Below are 24453 nucleotides of genomic sequence, written 5' to 3' on the forward strand. Positions count from 1 at the left end.
CCGCATCGTTCATTAAATTTTGTTTTTCAAATTTTATTGGTGTATTATATTAAAATGTTTCACTGTGTGTATCTAGGTAAATAGGTCTGCAATAAATTTGAGTACAAAGTAAGAAATAAATAGGAGTACAAGTCGTAAGGACCCTAGCTAGTTGAATTAGGCCGTCCGTGGGCGGAGCTATATCTTCATCATTTCAATATCTGCCCGTGACAAATGAGAGACATTTCGCTCGTCACACTGCTACACCCATTTGCCAGATAGACGTTATTTACAAGACGATAATAAAAGTAATACATTATTTCCTCTAAGTACGCAAAGACGTCGACCGCGAAATTGAGTGAACATCATATAATATCATTTTGGCTATTTCGTATTATAAATATAAAGAGGCGGACAGTATGTCATTTGTTGACATGTCCCGGTCACGATGGAATGAGTGGAAGTAAGGACGAGTGAAAGTGACATTTGCAATTTTATGGAAAAGGAGGACAAACGAGTGTACAGGTCACCTGATCTTAAATGATCACCCACATTCTCTTGCAACACAAGAGGAAACACAGGGGCGTTGCCGGCCTTTTAGAAAAGTGTACGATTCTACCTTTTTTTGATGATATCCATGTCGTATCGTCATGGAAACATCGCACAAGGAAGCTCATCCCACAGTTTGGTTGAAAGTGGAACCACGTGGAAGAAAGTTCCTTGAAATCCGCATTGTGGAGGAAAGCCATACATCTAAATGGTGGGGATGATATCCTTATTTGTGGCGTGTCGTGCGGCAGGCATTTTGGCGGCAGGAATCATTTGTACATTTGCGAAAAAAAAAAAAACAAAAGAAAATTAATGTAAAACGGTTGAAGCCTTGGATATAAATAGTTCAAGTTTGAACAATTGTTGAGGAAAAAGTTTAAAAAAAAACAATTAAATGTAACAAAAAGCAGTACGGTCGAAAAGAATGACTTTTCGCTCACTAATAAACCCTCATGGAAAATACTACTTTCTGAAAAAGAATTAAGTTTAAATCTTTCATAATGTGATTATTACTGTTTATTTGAAGAAAGATGGACTGTTTTCTGGTTAGCGACGGTGTTTTAGCAAATTTGTAATCGCCGATTGATTATTGTAGTATTAAATTGCTGTACATTATCATTTGTAGAGAGTTGAATATTTTTTGACAAATATTATTTATGCGTTCACTATACAAGTTTCGCCTAGAGTGAGGTTTATTGTGAAACTCTTAGCACAACAATTTTAGCGTAAAAACTTTTAATAACCTTTTCCATATATCGTGTTGAATGTTGAATGTTCCATGCCTATCAGAACAATGGAGAAATCATCATTTTTATTTTTTAGATTGGCTCATAATTTTTGAAGCATCAATCATCAAGTTGTTTTTATGGTAGAGGAGGACAAACGAGCATACGGGTCAACTGATGGTAAGTGATCAACGCAGCCCTTACTCTCTTATAACACCAGAGGAATCACGAGAGCGTTGCCGGCCTTATAAAGCGTAGAATAAACATACATATGAATTTGAAAACCGAAAACACATTGTTATGTGACGGACTCAGAGTCAACTGTTAAACCTGTCGACGCTTTTCCAAAACATAGTTAAAAAAACCATGCTATCCTAGATTCTAATGCAGTATCATCAGGAAAAATCTCATTCCATTAGGAGCACATTCGCAGTAGAGTTGAACCAAGAGGCCTAGAGGCGTATGCATCAATTATCAAGGAAGGCACGGCGTTCTCCAGCGGTAATGCATTCTGGGCGGTGCGGCGGGGCCAACGTCCGGGTAACAAGGTCGCTAGTGCATCGACTGCCGGGAAATGTGCGCAGCCATTTAGTGCAAGCACTGCACGCGAACCGTGCGCCCAATTCGAGGAATGTTGATTCATTTAATTAACAATTTGCGGGTTTCTTCAAAAGGCTTGAATCTCAGATCACATATACGTCTAGAAAGACTGTGACAGCTGTGAAACCGTCGAAAACATTGAGGTTGACAGTTAACCTCAATTTTGAGCAATGCACGCACACTAAACTGACACACAAATCGCGAATGTAAGACGTAGATCGTCACGCACACTAAAATAATAAAACTGGCCAGTTTTCATCGGTTGTCCAAAAGCAAGAGGTTCTATCTAGTCGTATGAATTATCTAAGTCTTGAATTTATTAGGAGACTCTTTCACGGTCAATAAGCCATTACTCTCTCTTATAATGAAATCTTACATTTTTTAATATGACCGCATCGCCGCAGCAGAAATCGAAAATAATTAAAAACTTCAAAATAAATTTTTAAATTTAAACCATTTCGTCCTGGTATCAATAGAAATTGTGACGAGACGAGCAATTCACCTGATTGGTAAGTGTTACGTTATGTCTAACACAATGCAGTGCCGCCGAGGATTCTTCATTGGACAAAGATTCTGTCGTTCTGTTGCTTTGAGACATTATATGTCAAGTCTCATTAGCCCAGTAATTTCACTAGCTACGGCGCCCTTCGACCTGAAACACAGTTACACTCGCACAATACTGCTTCACGGGAAAGAAGACGCTGCTTTAGTACCCCCGTAGCCAGCATCCTGCCCAGAGAAGCCTTGCACTGGCAGCAATAGCGAGAACATGAAAAGGAATATTCCTATCAATATATTTAAATTTAAGAAAATTTGAATCGGCACAGACAGTTGCAAAATAGACAACATTCAAAGATTTGGCAATAATGACAAAAACAAATTAAAGGACATATTTATCCATCCATTGTTCTCACGTCCATGTATATTGAGTCAGGTAGTTTGATAAATAATTTTTGACGTGGCGATTGACTGTTCTCAAATGCTATTAAACGTTTTTCAGTCTCCGTGGTGAATAAATAACCTAGTGCTCGGCTGAAATAAAAGCTTTGTGAAATAGAAGTCCCGTGAGCGCTTTATATTGTGTATTCTCCGCAATGGCGGTAAATCCAAAAGTACATCGCCTTGAACAATAGCCAGAGGTATTGAACAGCGTCCAGTCCTCCGCTCGCCGTGTTAATCATTATTGTGCCAGGCCGCAACCAACTCAGATTACAGCAATTGTTTCAGCTGTTCTCTGCTCTGACCAACTTTACGCTGTAAGTGCTCCCAGTGCCGGAGTTGTGCAGTCTTGAAAATTTTGTACGATATTTAGCATTTAGTGGGTAAGGAATGTTGCTATTAAATAACAAGTTTAATTGTACAATATTACTTTGTAAACATATTTTTTGATGGAAAAAAAAGCCCGCTGAGTCTGTTGCGCCCATTATTCTCAGGTCTGAGGCGTTCTTTTTGGAAGGGGTGGTAGTTTTTGACTTTCAATAAGTGATGTCACATCCTATTTTGAATAAAGATATTTCAATTTGCTAACAGCGGGAGAGAAGCTGTTGGTTCACAATACGTTTTGAATTAAGATAATCTTTAACATGGTTTTGTATACTGAAATAATACTTTAAATACGTGGGGAAATTATTTGTTCTCTCTATTGGATTGAAGTGCAAATTATTACTTACTAATTTATCTCGTTCGTTTATAGATTTCCATCAAAGCAATTCATAATGTACGTAAAAAAAAATATTTTTTGTAATTTATTAACTGTTATTTTCACACAAGTCAGGGGTGGTTTATTCTTATTTTCCATACATAAAAGAAGGAGACAGTTTTTTTGTAAATAAAACTCACTATCTCAATAATAATGAGCTTTTCATTGTAAGCTTAGTGAAGAATTTTACAATTTGTACGATACAATGCATTTGTATTGTAACATCTGGTTCGGAAAGGAAATAGAAAATACAGTTGTGGCTGGCGGCACCTGAAACATGCCTCGATTTCTTTTTTCAAAATACGATAGTCGATATTGAAATACAGTAACGACGTCGATGAGATCAACGAACGGCTATACAGAAACAGTACAATGAAGACTTTTTAGAATAGATTGTTGAAGTGAAAACTTTTTTAGCCGCGTTTGGTTAAATCTTATGAGTTCGCGTCAGCGACATGCTCATGACTTGCGCACGCGATAAATAAATAATTAAAATATTTAAATATATATAGTTAGACACATCAAATTTGAAAAACAAAATTTTATGAACTATGCGGGATTCGAACCCACGACCTCCGGCGTTCCGTGCCGGTGATCTAACCCACTGAGCTAACCGTTCGAGTACCGCCTTGTTATAAAATTCTGTTTTTGCTTTGTTCAACTCCCAGGTTGTGGCTTCATCTACAGGATCTACTTTACAGTTGATAATCTGCTCAACCCCAATATTTGCAAATTAGGAAATTGACTTGAGATGTTGCTCTTGTATTTGTGTATTAATCATGGAAGTCACTTTTAAAAAAAACATAACATAAAATATAGTTAGACACTTTGGATGGGTGAATCTCGTGTGTTCGCGTCATCGTAATGCTTATATCAGTATATCTGTAGCTATACAGCTGACGTTTTGTGCAACATTAGTGCTGTGTATATCTTATAAGTTGGAATTAATAATTTTATTGTATTTATTTCGAATTCATTTTGAAATCTAAAATGATTTCAAAATGGCAACCAACGAAGTCTGTTTGATTTGTAGTACTGTTAATATCGCCCCCGAATATAATATCATATTGAGAGAGCAACCGTTTTATTATATTCGATCACAAAAAGCACTCAGACGGCAAAGGGAATAAGCATAATCGCGTCGAAGGCGGAGAGATGGCGTGAAATATTGGTTGAGGGTAGGTACGAGGTATGAGGCCCCTGCGTGATATTATATGGCTTTTTGACTTAACCTCGCTGCGGTTTTTCTTGAAACTCCAAAGCTAAATTGTTGCCAACTATGTCAACTTTAGGTAATTTATACGTCTAGATCATAGATTCTCAACGTGGACGATAACGCCCCCTTGTGGGCGTTTGAGACTTTCGGGGGGGCAGTAGAAGACCCAGAGAAAATTAGGGGGCATTGAGATGGCGCAGATGGGGCGGGGGTAGATTAAAAAATATAGTCTAAAAAGGCAAATAATATCCGAAAATACTCTAGAAAAGAACATATTCTCAAAGTGGGAGGTGAGCAAAATAAGGTTGAGAAACTATGGTCTAGATGTAGATAGAGCCTCTTGCCGCTAGACGACCGATGTAAACAGGCCCGTTTTATTACTTTATTGCGTGCGTGACAAGCTATGTCACTATGTGTTAGTGAGCGTCAATTGCTCAAAATAGAGATTAACTGTCGACCTCATTTTTTTTTTTCAATTTATGCGTCTAGATAAACTGTGGCAGCTGAAAAAAATTGAGGTTAACAGTTAACACACACTATCACAATGTGACAATTAATCACGAGTGTAAAACGTAGCTTGTCACGCACATTAAAGTAATAAACCTGGCCTGTTTTCATCGGTTGTCCAGCAGCAAGACGCCCCATCTAGTATAAATTATCTTAGCCTGATGTTCTGCTACAGAAAGTACAGTTTGCAAAAAAAACGAAATTTTTTTTTCCACCGTGTTTCGTTGAAAACCATTCGCGATAAGTGCTCGAACATTGAAAATTTCTTTGTCAAATATTTGAACTAGCCCGTCCAGCGCTAGTTACATCAACCAAAGTATACAAGTTTGAATTGTATAACTTGCGCATAGGACGCATCCCCTCCCGCCAGCCGCCGTCCGCTCTCGAGGAGGGTGAAAACCTCTGACGTCACCCACCCGAGATTCAATAGCGTTTCTTGTAGTTCTTTTTGTGTGCACTTAAAATATATAGATTTTGTAAATATTTCTTCCTATATTTCAATATTTGTTTAACATCAGCTGTATGCTTCAATAGGTTATAAACGACATGTGCATTCCACCGTTACAATCTTAATATATATAAATTACGTGACACGTTGTTTGTCGGCGATGGACTCCTAAACTAATGAACGGATTTTAATGGGTATTCCTTCACGGAGTACAGTTTGGTCCAACTTGAGAGATAGGATAGTTTTTATTTCGATTTGGGACCCGTAATTATTTTTATTTTCAATATTTGTTTTGTATCGACATATTTTCTATGAGTGACGCACGGTTTGACAGTTCCTGAGCATTTATTACGAAATAATTCTTGACGTTTTGAAATATTATTGGCAAATTCCTATAACCCCCCTAAGGTCACACTAAGTCTACACATACATATAATTATATACTGATATCTGTATATTTTTTTCTTGGCAATTAGGGACAAGACGAGCAGGGCGTTTAGCTGATGGTAATTGATACGCCCTGCCCATTATAATGAAGTGACGATCAGGATTCTTGAAAAACACCACAAATTCTGAGCGGCACTACAATTGCGCTCGTCACCTTGAGACATAAGATGTTAAGTCTTATTTGCCCAGTAATTTATCTGGCTTCAGCGCTCTTCAGACCGAAATACAATAATGCTTACACATTACTGCTTCACGGCAGAAATAAGTGTGGTTGTGATACCCATAACTTAGCCGGCATCCTGTGCAAAGGAGCCTCCCACTGGTTTAATGCGATCCATACGACAAAAATCACCGTTTGTAGTTTGAAGTGTCGGCTGCCCGCTGACGTCACGTAGACGTTAATGTGACAAGGTTCCAGCCCCGTCTCAATACGCGGAGACCCTAGATAGTAGTAGGTTGCCTGAATATAAAATTTCCTGGAATAGCACCCCTTGCGTTTTCAAATGTGTAAATACGGAGCGACGTTCGCGGCCGGATACTAGTGTCGAAATCGATGTGAACCGCAAACATGATTACTTAGTGCCACCGAGAAGCCGTAGTCCGTGCCCTTGTGTAAATCATTTGATATTCAGACGTCAAGCGCGGCGCTCGATATATGTCTACTTTTTGTTATTACCTGGACTAAATTGTAAACAAAGACCCCTCCTTGGCTACAAATAATGCGGTTTAATTTTGAATTATACAACCAGTCCAGACTATAGTTTACCAATTAACGCCAGGGTATTGATTCTGATTATTTATTTAAAATATACTTAGTATATTATAAATGCATTCAACTTAGAATCCCACATATATTTACCAGTGGCAGGCTCGTTTTGTACAGGATGCCGGCTAGACTGTGCGTACGACAACGGCGCCTATTTTTGCCGTGAAGTCGTGCCGTCTAAAGGGCGCTGCAGTCAATGAAATTACTGGGCAAATAAGACTTAACATCTTATGTCTGAAGGAGACAAGCGCAATTGCAGTGCCACTCATAATTTTTAGGTTTTTCAAGAATCCTGAGTGGCACTGTATTGTAATGGGCAGGGCGTATCAATTACCATCAGCTGAACGTTCTGCTCGTCTTGTCCCTAATTGTCATGAAAAAAATATACAGTTATTAGTATATAACTATATTGGCTATAAATTACTTGATATAATTCAATTATTATTATTAGTACATATTGTAGTGCAATAAATGATAAAGAGTTCAGTATAATTACATATAGTTTTTATTTATTCATTGTTACCGTCTGCTCCATAAATGTCTTCTAATACACGATATACCGTTGTCATAGAGTATCCAGAAATTGAAGCCACATTATTTAAAACTGCAAGTGGCCCAGCCAATTCTTAAGAACTTACATTATATTATGTGTACTCAATGTATCAAACTGTATATATTATGCAAGATTTATACGACCATACCGTGAATGCAAGCAATCGTTCAGAATAAGCTCCTTGAAAGCTTTCGTTCCCCCGCTTAAGCTTATTTGCGTGAGATTCATCTAGGTACGTGGAGCTTAAAGCTTACGATCAAACTCCTTTTGTTGTTCAAGATACGAGTATTGACACCCTCTGTCTGCATGTTGTATTAATAACTTATTGTTCTGTTTTATAAATTGCTTGACTCTTTGTAACTTTAACGATGATAAAATGAACGCATTTTAATTAAGGTTTTAATAAACAAAAGTAGTCTAGTGTTTTTACATCTCGACCACCTGCAGATTATTTTTTTCATAATCTGTAATGGTTATTTAAATGATTGCGAAACTGAAGTGGCGGTGGGCAGTCCACATTGTTTGACGGACAGATAGCCGGTGGGGCAGTAAAGTGCTCTAATGGCGACCACGTACCGGAAGACGCAATCTTGGTAGGGCCCCCACACGATGGACCGACGATCTGCTCAAGATCGCCGGAATACGTTGGATGAGAGATGATGCGCCGGCTGATGATAATGAATGTATATAGTAATTCCCTTTAAAAATAGCTTGAAAAGTTATACGGTCGTTGAAATGATTTCTGAATTACAGTCGCGCCTTTGTAAGCGTGTTATGAGACAGGTGCAAAAATGAATAAACAAGATAGGTTTATTTAAATTTGGTAAACAAGCTCGCGTCGCCTCCCCGCCCCCCCGTGGCCGCTGAACATCGATCGCGTGTAGGGCTGCCAACTACGGGATATTATTTTCACTTACTGCGACACTATTGTTTTGATACTAATGGTAGTAAATTGAGATGTTACTTGGTGATAAAGCTATTATTAAATAAATAGCGTTTATAGACAGACAGAAAGTTACTTCACCTAAGCATTAATTTATTTACTTGTCTTTATATGTTTTGCCTCACATGCGACCAAATTAAGGTGTAAGATCTAGATTTGTAAACAATTCGGAACGACTCATCGGCACTTAGCAGGCGGTCTCTGAATGAATGGCTTTGATTTAAAAGATTATACTGTCAGGAAGACGGTCTCTCATAAATTTCAAATATCAAGAACATTCTTAATTCATTTTCACCAGTATTCTAGACTGTATTCCGTTTTGACTGAGGCAAGGAAGGTAATACGGGATTGTTGTTTTGTCAATTCCATTTTGAAATTGAAGAGATATCAAATTATGACGTTGTAGTAGGCTGTACGAGACCATTCTTAAGATGGGTGTTAAAATTTGATTCACTTTGAGATTCTAGAAATAGCTTCGTCTTCACCACCACCACCACAGCCGCTTGACTAGCTCGATGATATGCCCGGGCGAAACGTATAGAACATAACCGGTGTTTATTTGATGTTTGGTTCTTTCCCGGGTCCGTTCCATACAAAGAATCAAACCAATCGCCTGGTTTAGCAATAGAACTAAATCCAAATGGAGCAATCGATCCCTGCGATAGCGAGGCGATGGCGATTCGCCCGACACGACGAGTTTATTAAAACTTTAAAACTTTTAGAGTACGAAATATTTGCGAATTAATACAATCGCGCTAGATCTAGTAGAGACTTGATCAATTATACACACACCCGAGTTATAATGAGTTAGAGAGTACGTCGCAGACCCTAAAATTAAAAGAAAGCCTTAATTATGTCAGTAACATGCCGTAATCACGCAAACTGCTCACGCAACTCTATTAAAAACAACGGTCAAGTATTTAGGAAAAGTTTTTATTATTCTGTTTAGTGCTTAAAAGGTCAGACAAAGCTAATTACACATGACGTATTTTCAGGTGTCATTTTATTCCCAAAAATATCTGTGTTCAGAAGAATTTGATAGCAACAGACATGTTTTTACACCTACCTTATCTACACTCACTTTCAATTAAAGATGCATTGTGTCATTACTTCACAAGGACTGAATTTTTACAATATTTATTTTGAACTTTTTTAAAGAAGTCCAAAACTAACTTACAATATTTATTTCAACAAATTTAATTAAGTAGAATATAAAAAATAAGTGTCCTGTCACCCTTAGTTGCGCGTAAACTTGCAAATCTCTGCCTACCCGCACACCGGTCTGTAAATTATCATAAAGAGACCGATATCGTTTTTACGAGCTCTCGCGACCCGATTGTCAAGCATCACCATACTAAGTATGTTTTTATTCATGAAGAGACGCTAAGTTTGTTATGCGATATTATAATTGAGACTTTAGCTTGACAGTTTCGCTATCTTAGCCTAATAAAATAATAATAAACAAAAATACTCCTCAGCGACATTAATAATCGTATTGCTAGGTCGAATCATGATCTTAGGCGGATAAATGAAGTCCGAATCGTAGCAATGCAGATACTTCCAACCAAACTTGGATTTATGAAAATGTGTTAATAGATTTCAATTATATCTTCTATTTTGCTAGAATGTTATTAGTAGTACTAGCAACGTAAAAAGCAGCGCGCAAAATGAAACATGCTGAGATATATGGGATAAAGAAGCGAAGCTAATTTCCATACAAATACAACGACGATGTCTGATAAAAGTTCTAGCTACTGCTTTGTCTAGAATATTTGTAATTGTTGGTGTTTTCCTTTCCTTGGTATTATCACAGATTCATTTCAGCCCAAGCCGCAGATGTACTGACGCCGTGGTTTATGCGCTCGGACGCCTTCTTTCTATAACGATCGCCGCACCTCTACACTCTGTGATATAGTGTAGTATAGGTATTACTAAATTTCTTTTGAGAAACCGCTTCCAACTGCGAACTCTTATGGTAGCCTATTTGGATTACTTCAAATTTAAAGACATTTTTAGCTTTAAATACGCATTACACGATTGGCGTCAATATATTGCGTTGCATTCGTCCTGAATTGGACATCCCGTTTATGTCATATTTCAGAAAAAAAACGCTTTACAAAGAAGCTTCCTCAAAAAATTACTTGGTTTGGTTTAAGTTCAATTTTATTTTAACTCTCAAAATACCAGTCATCCGTCCAAACTATCAGACTATTCGATTCGCCTTTGGAAATAAATAATAAATATTGAAAAATTTGTTTCGGATAAGTTGGGGATCCTGCATGTTTACATTATATGTTCAAGGTAATCTTTCAAAGGAGCGAACTTCAAAGAATTATGCAGACCATTGGCGATGCGTTTGCTTCGCTTATCCGCGACGTAGGGCTGTCTCTTACATTTTCAATATTCGAATGGAAATAATGTTCAGGCAAAGTATTCTTCCTATTGCAGGTTGCTCTGTTTATCCTTTTTGTTTGTTGATTAGATGGAAATTTTTACCAGTATATTTTTGTATTGAAATATATAATTAAAAATCATTTTTATATAAATTTGTTTTGGTATGACGCTATATACAAAATTACATTATTTTAGTGAAAATGTGCAGCATATTGGATGTTTTTTTAATGTTTAAGTTTTTTACAAGTCGTAGAATACCATTAATTTTATTATTTGATATAAATTTATACTAATGTCTCCACCCTTTCCTGACAGAAAAATAAAAAGCTACTATTTCTTACCTTTTTTTATGGTGAGGATCTATCTTTGTGGTTGTCATCAATGAAATTATTATGTATGTATTTACAATATCATCCCTATGAAAAACTACATGTTATAAAAATATCCGCATGAATAGCCTGCGGTAGAGTGCGGAATAAATTGAATTGCTTTGATTGAAAATAGTGTTCCAATAAAGGATATGATGCGAGCAATGTTCACTGGACGACGAGTACTGTGATAGAGTATCGAGATATCGAGTATCGCCGTGTGCTCGTATTGTGTTCTATCAGATGAAATGATTCAAAGATTAGCGGCGCCATTCTATGTGCCAAGCTTCGCGCTCCCATGTTCGATACGGTTCTCTATTTAAACATTTTTCTCGAATATTTACTGAGAAAGCCTTGCAGTTGTACGTTTTTCTGCTATAATGAGAATGAAGGATGAGTCACTCCAAAACTAGTAGATAGAAGGCTGTCTCTGACCGTAAATTATTAATAAATATTTAAGTGTGCCTGCAATAAAATACTTCTATCTTAATATTATTAAAAAGGTGTTGATCGACTAGACTTCTATTTAATGATTTTATGAATCTAATATTTAAGAATATGACGGCCAAGGGTGAAAACAGATCGCAGTTGGGCCAGGGTCATTTTAACTTACTTATCTTGATTGAAGCGTCGTCTTTAAGTAATTGATCACTTCTCCCAAAGAGGTTCTATACAAATATAAGCAACATTATTCGCAGTCTGATAGCGGAATGGCAAAAATGTGCTTAAAGACTGTGTAAGCAAACTTTTCTCCTTAGTCGTGTGTCAACAGTATCACTGTCCGAATCATAGCTGAACAGAATAAATGTTTTACTTTGCCGCTTATTGACAAAGAATATTTTAAACAACGTGAATCAATGCGGCAATGTATAGATATAACAGTCGAACCTTATGATGTTGTAATTTGTGGCATGTTCCATATTTCGGCTTTGTTTGTATACGACATGATTTGTCAAATGCTCCCTTTCATCTTAGATCGTGATGTGGCCATGGTTATGGCATTAATTAAAGGTGTAGCCACGTTTTATGCCAGTAATTTAGCAATGCCAACCAATATGGCGTACGCTGGTAAGCAATAGATCCGGCGGCGGTTTTCTTTCGCACATAAAAGACACATAATGTAACCACACCACTTCCCATGATGATTTGCAAAATTATCGCAGTAATCATATGCCGTAGCGCGTTTTTATTCAGCTGAACCTGTTAAAATTCTATTTTGAAACGTTCGTGAGTCTTGAAAATGATCTAATTCAATAATACTTATAATATACTTTTTAAATTGTTGCAGATGTTTGCTCCGACCGCTCACTCTAGCTTCCGCTCTCAAAATGGATGCGCTCGTCTTATGGTGAGTAAATGTTTTAGCACTTTATCATCAAATGGTATTTCACCAGTACGTACTTCATCTCAAATATGATACATATTACAATGAATGAATAAAATAAATAAAATTTTATGCATCTTATTACAAATACAATAAAAAGTAAGTAGCCATCTAGGATAAATTTCGCATCGAATGGTGGTAGTTTCATGTCGATACGATCAGTGGTTTAGGCGTGATTGAGCCTCAAACAAGGACCATTTTCACTATAGGTATATATATATAATGAAAAATAGTAATGAAAATAATGAAAATATTAATTTACTAATATTGTTTAATTTATTTATTTTTTTAAACTTACCTATATTTATAATATTATCATGTCGCTGATTCTGTGAATAACTCGTAAAGAAATAATAAAATTGTGGCTTAATGCTACCGTACCTTGCCAAAAATTCTGCTGCGAAAGCCACAACCGACAATAAATCAAAGATGATATCGGTTAGCGAAAGTAAAAAATGTAATAAATCGCTGGTCTTTTGACGTCGAATTTGAAGTGACTGAAACGATATCTTTTTTTTTTGACACAAAAGGAAAATGATATTGCAATTTCAAAAGGATATTAATTATTATTACACATTTATTATTATTATTACACAATTATAATTACAATGATTCATGTAAAGTAATGTTTAGAGACTAATTAATGGGAAAGAGATACTATTGTCATTATTCTTCTTAGTAAATATCACCGATATATTTTAATACTATCTATTGCCCGCGACGTCATCCACGTGGACACTATAAAGCAGCATAACCACTATGCCTGCATATAGCTGGATATATCTGAATATCATCAATAATCATTCAATATTTCATTTAAATCTATTCAGTAGCTGGACGAAAATTCTATAAACAGCTAGAAATCTTTAAAATAAAAATATATTGTACAGTTTTTACTTTGTTAGTTTCTATCTTATCTCTCTGTAAAGACTAAATAAATCTATATATATAAAAATGAATTGCTGTTCGTTAGTCTCGCTAAAACTCGAGAACGGCAGTATTTGTGGAAGTCCAGGGAAGGTTTAAAAGGTGAATAAATAGGAAAATGCTGCTAAATTAAATAAACACAACAAATTTGTTTTTCCTTTGATGTGTCCATATATAATTTCTATGAGAGAATTTATTGACGAACGGTTTGACAGTTCTGCTTTGAAACAATTTCGTTACGACAGCAGGGTGCATATTTTACGAAGTAATTTTTGATGTTATGATATATTATTGACAAATTCATATAAAAACATTATTTTATTTATTATATACAGAACAACGTCTGTCGGGTCAGCTAGTAATATATAATAATAATTCAAACTACGAAAGCTTAGTTCAAATATAAATTTATTAGGGTAGCTTCCGGGACGGTATGACCTAGACATCACGAAAAACGTGTTCCTTCCTAAAAGGCCGGCAACGCTCCTGTGGTTGCAGGAGAATGTGGAATGAGGCGATCGCTCGTTTGTCCTCCACTTTCGTCACAAAAACACAATTTTTTCTTTAAAAAGTTCAAGATCCCTACTAAAATTGCAATAACGTTACAGCAGATAGGACTCTAATATTTGATTTTACAAGTTGGTATTGGGCTTGTGGTGAACAAACTATTAAACTAGGTAAATTTTTTTGTTTCATCAAGATAAATACCCCGAGTCTCAGTCCGGCCGCTGTAATTCTAGATACTGGCTTCGGAATACTTGAGAAGCCTCCAGATTCACGCGGAATAGCCAAATTCATTTAATTTATTTCCAAGGTTGAAGGATAATTTGAAAGAAGAGATTCGAAGATGATGAAACGGCAGTCGCTGCAGTACAGGAATTATTAGGTGCGCACAATGAAATATTATATAAGAAAGGAATATGGAGTTAGGATATCATCCTCACCATCTGGATGTGTGGCGGTCCTCCACAGTGCGGTTTTCAAGGAGCTTTCTTCCACGTACTAAAAAGCTGTGGAATGAGCTTCCTTGTGCGGTGTTTCCGGGACGATACGACATGGGTACCTTCAAAAAAAGCACGTACACCTTCCTTAAAGGCCGGCAACGCTCCTGTGATTCCTCTGGTGTTGCAAGAGATTGTGGTGATCAATTAACAACAGGTGACCCGTACGCTCGTTTGATTTATTTATTATGAATTCCATAAAAAAAAGGAATTTTAAGTTTCGATAAAGGTATTCTTTATGATTCTTTGTTTGACGGTAAGCTGAATCTATTGAATTTATTTAAGGCCCCTGAAGGTAAAATTGTATATGGACAAGCCATGGGTGTATATTATAGGATTGATCTTTGGAAAACTATGCTTTTGAAAAAACTTCATTATCATTAGGAATGAGTAAAACTTGTACGAGATTCACTGCTTTTTCCTACCCAGGTGCTATCGTAGCACTTCGCTTTGGAAATTTAGTCGAAGGATTTGTTTCTGATAAATGGTCGCGACTCAATGAGAATCCCAGATAGCGGGGAAATACAAATATTCTTTGTGGAGCGTTACTTTTTATCCGAACTTTGTTCGATCTTAGCGGCTTTGTGAGAGAACTTACTCAAAGCTTTTCCACGCGACTCATGTTAGGCGGGGATCATTAATATCTAATCCATTTTCCCTCCACTAACTCTTTGAAACTTTTTCTTCCTATAAATATTAACTACAAAATATTTACGGAACTTGTTTTAAGTATCTACCTAAAAAAAACAACCAAATTTTTATTCTTCTATTTATCATGCTATGCTCGGTTGGTTTGTAATTTTTGACTAAATTATGTAAAATATTACAAGATGCGAAACACAATTTTCTCGATTTTTTTTTATGGAAAAGGAGGACAAACGCAGCGTACCTGGTATCAATTGATCACCGCCGCCCACATTCTCTTGCAACACCAGAGGAATCACAGGAGCGTTGCCGGCCTTTAAGGAAGATGTACGCGCTTCTTTTGTAGGTACCCATGTCGTATTGTCCCGGAAACACCGCACAAGGAAGCTCATTTCACAGCTTTGTAGTACGTATAGATTTAGGTAAACAACCAAAGTAAACTTTTTCACGATCAAATTGTATTGTTATTTTGAATGAAAAAAAGAATTTTTATTCTTTTATTAATTCGGTAGTTTCGAACTGTATGAGAAAATACTATCTGCCAATCAATAAATATTCATCATAAACTGATTTTTTTTTCTTGCCAGAGGAGGAGTATAAACGAGCGTACGTTCACCTGATGGTAAGTGATCACTGCCACAATCTTGAAACACCAGAGGAGCAATGGTTACCTTTTAGGCATTTCTTTTCACATGTGTTTATTGAACATGGTGTCGTTAAGGGGCTTCACTTCCTTCTCAAGAATGGTATCTTGATACACCTGTGTTTTGATGCCTTTCTCACAAAAGTATGGCTCAGTGACTCCTTCATAGCGAATACCCCAACAAACCATCACTGACGTCGGATAGTGCCCACGTTGCACTCTGTCGACTAATTGGGAAGCTTCCTTAGAGCTTTGAGCATAAAAACGGTAATTATGTTTGTTAAAATGCTGCTCAGTTGTACAAATTTTCTAATCCGTAAACAAAAATTTTCTGTGACCTCCATTTGCGTACCGCTTCAGTAGTTGTTTTGATTCCACCACCCTAATCTTTTTTAAATTATCAGTTAAGAAATTAGATGTACGTGCTTTTTTTAAAGGTGCCCATGTCGTATCGGTTTGTTATTACCGCCCAAGAAAGTTCATTACACAATTACACAGGACGTCGTTAGAAAGTTCCATGAAAACCGCATTTTGAACAATGATACAAGGCCCCACACATGGTTATTGTTTCTACGTTTGTGGCATGTGAGGCGCAGGTACAGCGACCTAATATTGAGTATTGTTTTCCTGTCTGGTCTGGTTCACACCATTTGGATTTTATAACATTACCAGTGGGAGGCTCCTTTGCACAGGATGCCGGCTAGATTTTGGGTACCATAATTTGCGCCTATTTCTGCCGTGATGCAGTAATGTGTAAACATTATTGTGTTTCGGGCTGAAGGGCGCCGTAGCTAGTGAAATTACAACAACAATACTAAACATCTTAAGTCTCAAGGAGAAGAGCGCAATAGTTGTGCCGCTCAGAATATTTGGGTTTTTCAAAAATCTTGAGCGGCACTGCATTGTAATGGGCAGGGCGTATCAATTACCGTCAGTTGAACGTCCTGCTCGTCTCGTCTCTTATTTTCACAAAAAAAAATCCAAATAGTTGTCATAAATACAAGTTTCTGATCCAAACTTCTGAGACTTTTAAACAGGCTGCGGGTATTTTCGACTAGTATGAGACTCTCTTTTTACTTTACCCTACTCTTCTTACATTCTAGTTTGGCTACAAACAACGCCTAAATTGTTTTCGCTCATAAAGTTTTTTAGCTCAAGTTGAATGGTAAATAGCTCGGATATTGAAAAAGTTCAAGACTCTGTAAAGTTTCCGATTGTGTTTCTACTTTTCTGCACGGAGACTGTCTGTTGACTGAATTCAAGGAATTCTGAAAGTTAACTCTCCAGTATTTTCAGCCGGGAAAGTGTGAGCTGGATTTTTTTTTTATTTCATCGCCGTCATAAAACTCCACGTTCAAGTCTTGTGTAGAGAGTGTCTTGTTTGTTTGCGAGATTTATTTCGTATCACCAACTTATCACCTTTTGAAGCCCGCTTTGGAAAGAAGCGGTCAAGCGGAATTTGGACTGGTAGAGAGGTTTTTAGTCCTTATTTGTAGTCCTGCGTCCTGATACGTAACAATATTTATTTATTAACTGTCCAATTAGCACGGCAGTGCCACTTACACTAATTAGACGAAACACTAAAAGGAAAAATTACAATACAAAAAAGGAATATTAAACTCTTTCCGCGTACCTTAGTAGTTCAGAAACTAGGGAAAACCACACATCATTGAATGGATCCCATTGAGAATTCTTGTCCAAGAGCGCGTTGAAAGATGCTAATGAACGCGGTATAGGTGCCATGGCTCGGGCAACTGTCGATGAAGCGGGACCACGAAAAGTTATTTTTTTATTACAAGACTAAGTTTCCAATTAACAAACACCGAAAGATTGGCATCAATCGTCATCATAACGTTCAAATAAAATCATGTTAATTTTCATAATAACAGATCGACGAAGTATCGGTCATAGCTGTATGCAGTTATTTACATCATCATGCAAGCCAGACGACGTCCACTGCTGGACAAAGTCTTCCCCCAAAGATCTCCACGATTATCGGTCCTGCGCTCTGTCTTACCTACCAACACTGCGTCTTCCGTTACGTGGTCGTATCTAGTATAGGGCTTCCAATCTCGGTATTGCGGGATCCCGCGGCATTTTCCAATCCCGCGTGTCGCGGGATTGCGGGCGCGGGATCCGCGGGAATTGCGGGAATGAAAAATAGTAGCAGTAGTTTGGTAGACGACAGTTTGGACATGTTGTTTCCTTCATCAAAATTTTTTGTTAAAATTAAAATCTGACAATCTTAATAATTAAGTAATAATTTATCAGTTTAAAATGTGTTTTCTTTTGGTTGATTTTTTAATTTACTTTGTGTATTTTATTAAAACTTTTATTTTTTATTGTTATTATGTTTTTTTGTGAAAAAAGCGGTATGATTTGATTATCATATTTATAGTAAAATGTACGTAAATAAATGTGGAGCGAATTAATCAATTCATTGTTTTATTTGCCTTAAGTGTGCATATTTTCAATATGCGAAATTCCGCAAATACCGAGATCCCGCGGGATTGAAATTCGTAATCCCGCAATTACCGAGATTTAATTCAGGCTGCGGGATTGGAAGCCCTAATCTACTATGCAGTGATTAAGGATAATCAAATTCACTTTTATTGGGACACGAAGCAGGAGGACATACTTCTACATAGCTATATTTAAGATTCATAACATCCCCAGTTACCCAGTTAATTAAATTATTAGCAGAGAGTATGCGTCGAGGACACGGGGCAATAGCTATTGATCATTGATTTGCATACAAATAGCCACTACTGGCGCCACTTGAAACTCAGCAGTCAGTTTGTGCATTGAACCATTACTGCCCCGCTGTTAATTCTCTAACCTGGAACACTGAACATTTTTTTTAATGAAAGTAAGGGACAAGACGAGCAGGACGTTCAGCTGATGGTAATTCAACATCTTGCCCATTACAATGCATTGCCTCTCAGGATTCTTGAAAAACCCAAAAAGTCTGAGCGGCACTACTACTTGCGCTCGTCACCTTGAGACATAAGATGTTAAGTCTCATTTGCCCAGTCATTTCACTAGCTACGGCGCCCTTCAGTAATGCACATTACTGAAGCGCCGTTGTGGTACCTATAATCTAGCCGGCATCCTGGTAAGGTGCTTCCCACTGGTCTCTCTCATCTCCAACCTGGAACACTGAACATTCTTTACTTTAAGAATTCCGTATGCCCATTGCTAAGACTCCGCTGTTCGCCTGGCTGTACCTGAGAACCACAGACAACCATGACAGCGAATTCCAAAATATAAACATCTTTTATTTTATAAAAGTATTTAGATAGTACGGAACCCGTCGTGGACAAGTCAGATTCATTCGCTTGGCCTACTATTAATTTTGGCGCGACAATTCATGATGAGATGATTAGATATTTTTTTTTTTTTTCTGTAATCTTTAAACGAAGATTCACCGTAGCTTACTTTTTCAACACCATAGGAATCACAAGAGCGTTGCCGGGCTTTTGTGTATGAGATACTACACACTACCGATTTTTGGAGTATTATAATACTACTCTTGATGGATTGTAATAGTTATTTATGCAACTGTTGTGTAATAAGTGGTATTAAAACACGAATGTGATAATAGCATCACATGAGTGTTTTAATACCTAATTATCAACAGTTGCATACAAGACTTTATCTACCATTATATGAATCCTCTATAAATGATTCTGAAACAGTTAGCTTACTGCTAACATTAAAAAAGCCAGTGCTTATAACCAATACATCATCCAAACGAGTGTTGTAATGTTGCACTGAATTACATTACAACACTCGTTTGGATGATGTAATGGTTATAAGTATTCATATTGGTGTAGATAAAAATACATTAAACAAACGTTCCATAGACCGGTGATTGAAATTTTAAAAGCAGGAACAGGATTCAAATATTAATCTCAGATTAATAATTTTGGATTGCCAATATGAATGGCAATGGCTTGTTCCAATATGAATAAGTGTCAATATATTTTTTAATACAAATAATCAATGACGTTTTATACACACAGTCAAATCACGTTCTATAAAAATAAAACGGCAATATGGAACATACCTAAAATTGCAACATAATAAGCTTCGACTGCTAAATCTATACATTGCCGCATTTACTCCAGTTGTTTAAAATATTCTTGGTCAATAAGCAGCAATGTAAAACATTTATTCAGTTCAAGTTTGATTCGGACAGTGACAGCTTCGCTTACATTGTCTTTAAGCACACTTTTTCTATGTCACTTATATATAGAACGAATTCTACTTAAATATGATGATGTAGATATTCGCAATGGTTTCCCGGTGTGGCAACACTCGTCGCTCGTCACTACCACCCACGCTGCACCCTTGCCCTTTTCCACCCTCCTTACCTACGCTTGTTTATTTTTATGTCTAACTGCCCTTTGGCGAAGTTAGCTTCCATTGTTTATTTAACTGGAAAAACAATGAGGAGTTTGTTATTCATTTCAATACTCATTTGTTTAACTTTCACCGTTCTACGTCGCTTAATATACTTTAATAAGGGGCTTTTAGAAACATTAAAAGTTTTGAAGTACTTCAACACAAAATGTTGCCAAAAATAAATATTATTTGAAGGAATAACAAAGAACATTAACGTTGCTACCAAAAATGTAATAAAGGCATTCAACAATTCAAGCCTTCCTAAAGTTCCTTGATACTTTTAAGTGCAAGGGAGTCTGACTCTTATAAAACTTAGATCACTTATACATCTGGATAGTCAGTGACGGCTGTGATAACGTTGAAAAAAATTGAGGTTGACTGTTCACCTCTATTTTGAGCAATTCACGCACACAAACACAAAGTGACACACAAATCGCGAGTGTAAGGCGTAGCTTGTCACGCACACTAAAGTAATAAACCTGGCCTGCTTTCATCAGTTGTCTAGCAGCAAGAGGCTGTAGAAATTAACTAACACTAAATGTATCAGTCTTAAAAAACCAATTTCCAAAATTTCTATTCCACAATCCAAAGCTTGCAGGCTCATTGGCATAAGAAAGCCATAAATTCTATTAATAGTTATGATGTAGGTACATGTACGGAAGTAAATCTTGCTACAGCGAACCGACATTTTATATTCCCGCATCTAGAATTTATCACAGGTCCATAATTGGTTCCAATAACTCAAACGACACTCGTTTGCCCTCTATCGGCGGGCCCCTATCCGCTTTGGACTTTCTCTCTATATATTATTTTAGACCGTTCCACCCTAATGTTGCCCGAGTGAGCTCAGCTGACTCAACTCCAAATACTTTGATTTATTGCAATCTTACCACGTTTTTAAATTCCCTCATATTTCATAGTAAATGTTTCTACAGATGTACTCTCAGATTTGTCTTATTTTCTATATCCAAATGGTGTGTGCTTTCTTGAGTGTAAGTTCCGCTAAGACGAGGCGACTACACGAGGAATCCTTTAGGATATGTTTACTCGCTAATTTCTAGCACGAGACTCTCTCTCTCTCTCTCTCGTTTCAACGAGATTCGCAGCAAAGATTTTCGCAAAATATTGCCTTATTCAATAATTTTTCTTATTTTCCATATTTATTGTTTCATGTTTACACTTTTAGGCTTTTCAAGGTTTTCGGTATATGGTAAATGATACACACATCCACTACTTGGCTCGGAAATAAATTGATAATGCCTTGCTATTGATATTACTAAACTAGCTTAACTACTTAGTATAGTATAAATGGCTTTGTAAATGACACCATACCTTGGCAATGAACCAACGGCCCCCAGACGAAAGTAAATTGAATTGTAATGGAAAAAGTAAGTGAACACGGGTGTACATTACACTAAAACTTTTTTTTATGTCAATACGGATCGAGACGAGTAGTACGTTCAATTGATGGCAATTAATACACCCTGCCCATTAAAACGCAGTGCCGCTCAGGATTCTTGAAAAACCCAAAAACTGTAAGCGGCCCTACAATTGCGCTCGTCACCCTGAGAGATGTTAAGTCTCATTTGCCCAGTAATTTCACTAGGTACGGCGCCCTTCACTTGGTGAAATCTCGTGAGTTCGCGACATCAAAATGCTTATAGCAGTGTATCTGTAGCTATACAGCAACTATAAGTGAAATTGAATGTAGTTAGTGAAAAATTCATTGTGTATATACTGTGCAGTGTTTTATTTGAATGTATATGTTTTCTTTTAATTTATTTTTATGTCAGCTATCAACAAGCCAGCATATTTCACTCGATGATCACACATTAAATCATCAGTTGAATTCGTTCGGATTTATTTTATCCTCGAACGCTGCATAAATTCATAAACCGAGGCGGAAACGTGCGACAACGCTTGCTTCACACACATAATTATTTTATTTTAATATGAATAGGATAGAAACATTTATAAATCAAATGATATTAATAGCGAGCCAATGTAACCCCGGGAGTATTAGTTGGAAACAAGTCTGGTTTGGAGTGACGGGAACGTGTCTGGAATTACCACCCCCGCGGCCCAGACCGCTACGTTGATAGTTCGCTTAACAATTTGGTTTCTATTCATAGCGTGTGCGATGGATTGTTATCATAGTCAAGGCAAACATAATTCGTGTTTGAATATGCTCTTGCTGCTAAATAGACGAATCAAAATTATCAAATATATCAAATCAAATCAAATACTTTCGTATATTTCTCCCAATATGTACTATATTTACAATAGTACAGCAATACTTATTCTTAAAATGTTAAACTACAGTTGGGAGACAGGAGCTCAAACTAGGTAGAACCTGTGCCATGAGTCTCCTGCCTCCCCCACTCTTCACTAAATATATAATTGCATTTTATTGTTTATATTATTGAGATTTTTGAGAGATGAATTATGTACCTCTCCGCGTTCTATCCGAGCGCTTTTACGAACTGAGCCAATTGTTCTAGCAACACATGGTTCATAAATCTTTTAAAATTTTAAAAAGGAATCCAATTCGACTAGAAATGGAAGCGTCTTTGACTAGTGTCAGCGGAGCCATAAATCAATTAGCCATTGCAATTGTAATAATTATTAAAGTTCTACTAAAATAACAGAAATAGTTCCTAAGTTCTAATGAACTATCCATCAAGAGGTTTCTTAAGTGGGAGTCAAATAGCATTTTTAGTGCTTCCTCGTAGATTGAGCTACATTCATGGCACTACAAGAAGCCTTCTAGAAGGCTCTTTTGATAGTGCAAGAGTGCATAAACGAGTGTGCGAGATGCGACACATCCTCTGTGACCTTTCAGGTAAATGTGTTTTTTCCGTGCCAGTAAGTCCTGCTCGTCTCGTACTTTATTTTCATGAAAAAGCTCATTCTACAGATTAGTTGAACATGAATGGCAATATCTTGAAAATCGCAGCCTGAAGGAAAACCACAAATCCAGGTGCTCGTAAAACTCATATTTTTTAATCTTTAAAGTGGAAAGAAAGTTAAACGCCATTACTTATTACCATAAGGGCATGGACAGGTGGTAATTTGTTATTATATAAGGCTATGAAGTGATCCTAAAGAATTATTGAGAGCAAAACTTAGAATTAAACATCTTAACTGTTGCTTCTCAATATATTCTTGATAATGTTATGTTTGTACATAGGCACGTGAGTGAACTTGCTAGAAACTGTCTTAACCATAAAGTTAACACCAGGATCAGACATAAACTTATAATGCCTACTACTCGGCTAAGTCGAGTTAGTAAGTTTCTTGCGCCCGTTCTTCTCAGATCTGAGTCGTACTTTTTTGTATAGGTGGTTGTTTTTACTTTTAATAAATAATATCATATCCAATCTATATATATAAAAATGAATTGCTGTTCGTTAGCCTCGCTAAAACTCGAGAACGGCTGGACCGATTTGGCTAATTTTGGTCTTGAATTATTTGTGGAAGTCCAGAGAAGGTTTAAATGGAAATGAATAAATAGGAAAATGCTGCTAAATTAATCAAAACCAACAAATTTGTTTTTCCTTTGATGTGTACATACATAATGTCTATGAGAGAATTTATTGACGCACGATTTGACAGTTCTGCTGTGAAACAATTTCATTACGACAGCAGGGTGCATATTTTACGAAGTAATTTTTGATGTTATGATATATTACGAGTATTGACAAATTCACATAAAAACATTATTTTATTTATTATATACAGAACAACGTCTGTCGGGTCAGCTAGTTTTGAATAAAAATAGTTAAATGTGAAACCATTGGCATTTCAGTTAGCACAAGCAACATTTAGATTTTCAATCTATTTGTTATTTCATATCCTATTCGCAGTAGATGAACTATGAAAGTACCGTAAGAAATGAACAAGCAATTTATCAGGATACGTAGAGACCGCTACAATAAATGTTTAGTCTGATTTAGACGAGTCCCACGGGTACGTTTCTGGCCACGGCGAACTAGCGACTAGCGCTCCTCGTGATGTGGGAGGAAATGAACGATGCCTGGTGCAATACCCGACATTCCCTGGGGCATAATTCTGACAACGTTCGAGATATTATGGTTGCCGTATATGAGATGAGTGGTAACCAATTAGAAGGCTTCAACGGAACTATCGTTTCTTTTTGTTAAATTATTCATATAATCCAAATGTTTTGAGTTTTCTGTAGTGTTAATTCCGCCAGTATCGACGAGTCTCGTGCCAGAGTTTGGCGAGTCAA

At 36.8% G+C, this 24453-nt stretch overlaps 1 protein-coding gene across 3 annotated transcripts in view; it reads left to right on the plus strand.

The window, feature by feature from the left end:
- Window positions 1-24453, plus strand: part of LOC126965302 (stress-activated protein kinase JNK) — a 111783-nt gene that overhangs the window by 69312 nt on the left and 18018 nt on the right. For all 3 annotated transcript variants that reach the window (XM_050808833.1, XM_050808835.1, XM_050808834.1), the window contains one exon: window positions 12483-12542. The gene's annotated coding sequence lies outside the window, so the exon portion shown is untranslated. The remainder of the gene's footprint in view (window positions 1-12482; window positions 12543-24453) is intronic.

This window comes from Leptidea sinapis, chromosome 7 (genome assembly GCF_905404315.1).
Source record: "Leptidea sinapis chromosome 7, ilLepSina1.1, whole genome shotgun sequence".
In the NCBI taxonomy this organism is placed as follows: domain Eukaryota; kingdom Metazoa; phylum Arthropoda; class Insecta; order Lepidoptera; family Pieridae; genus Leptidea; species Leptidea sinapis.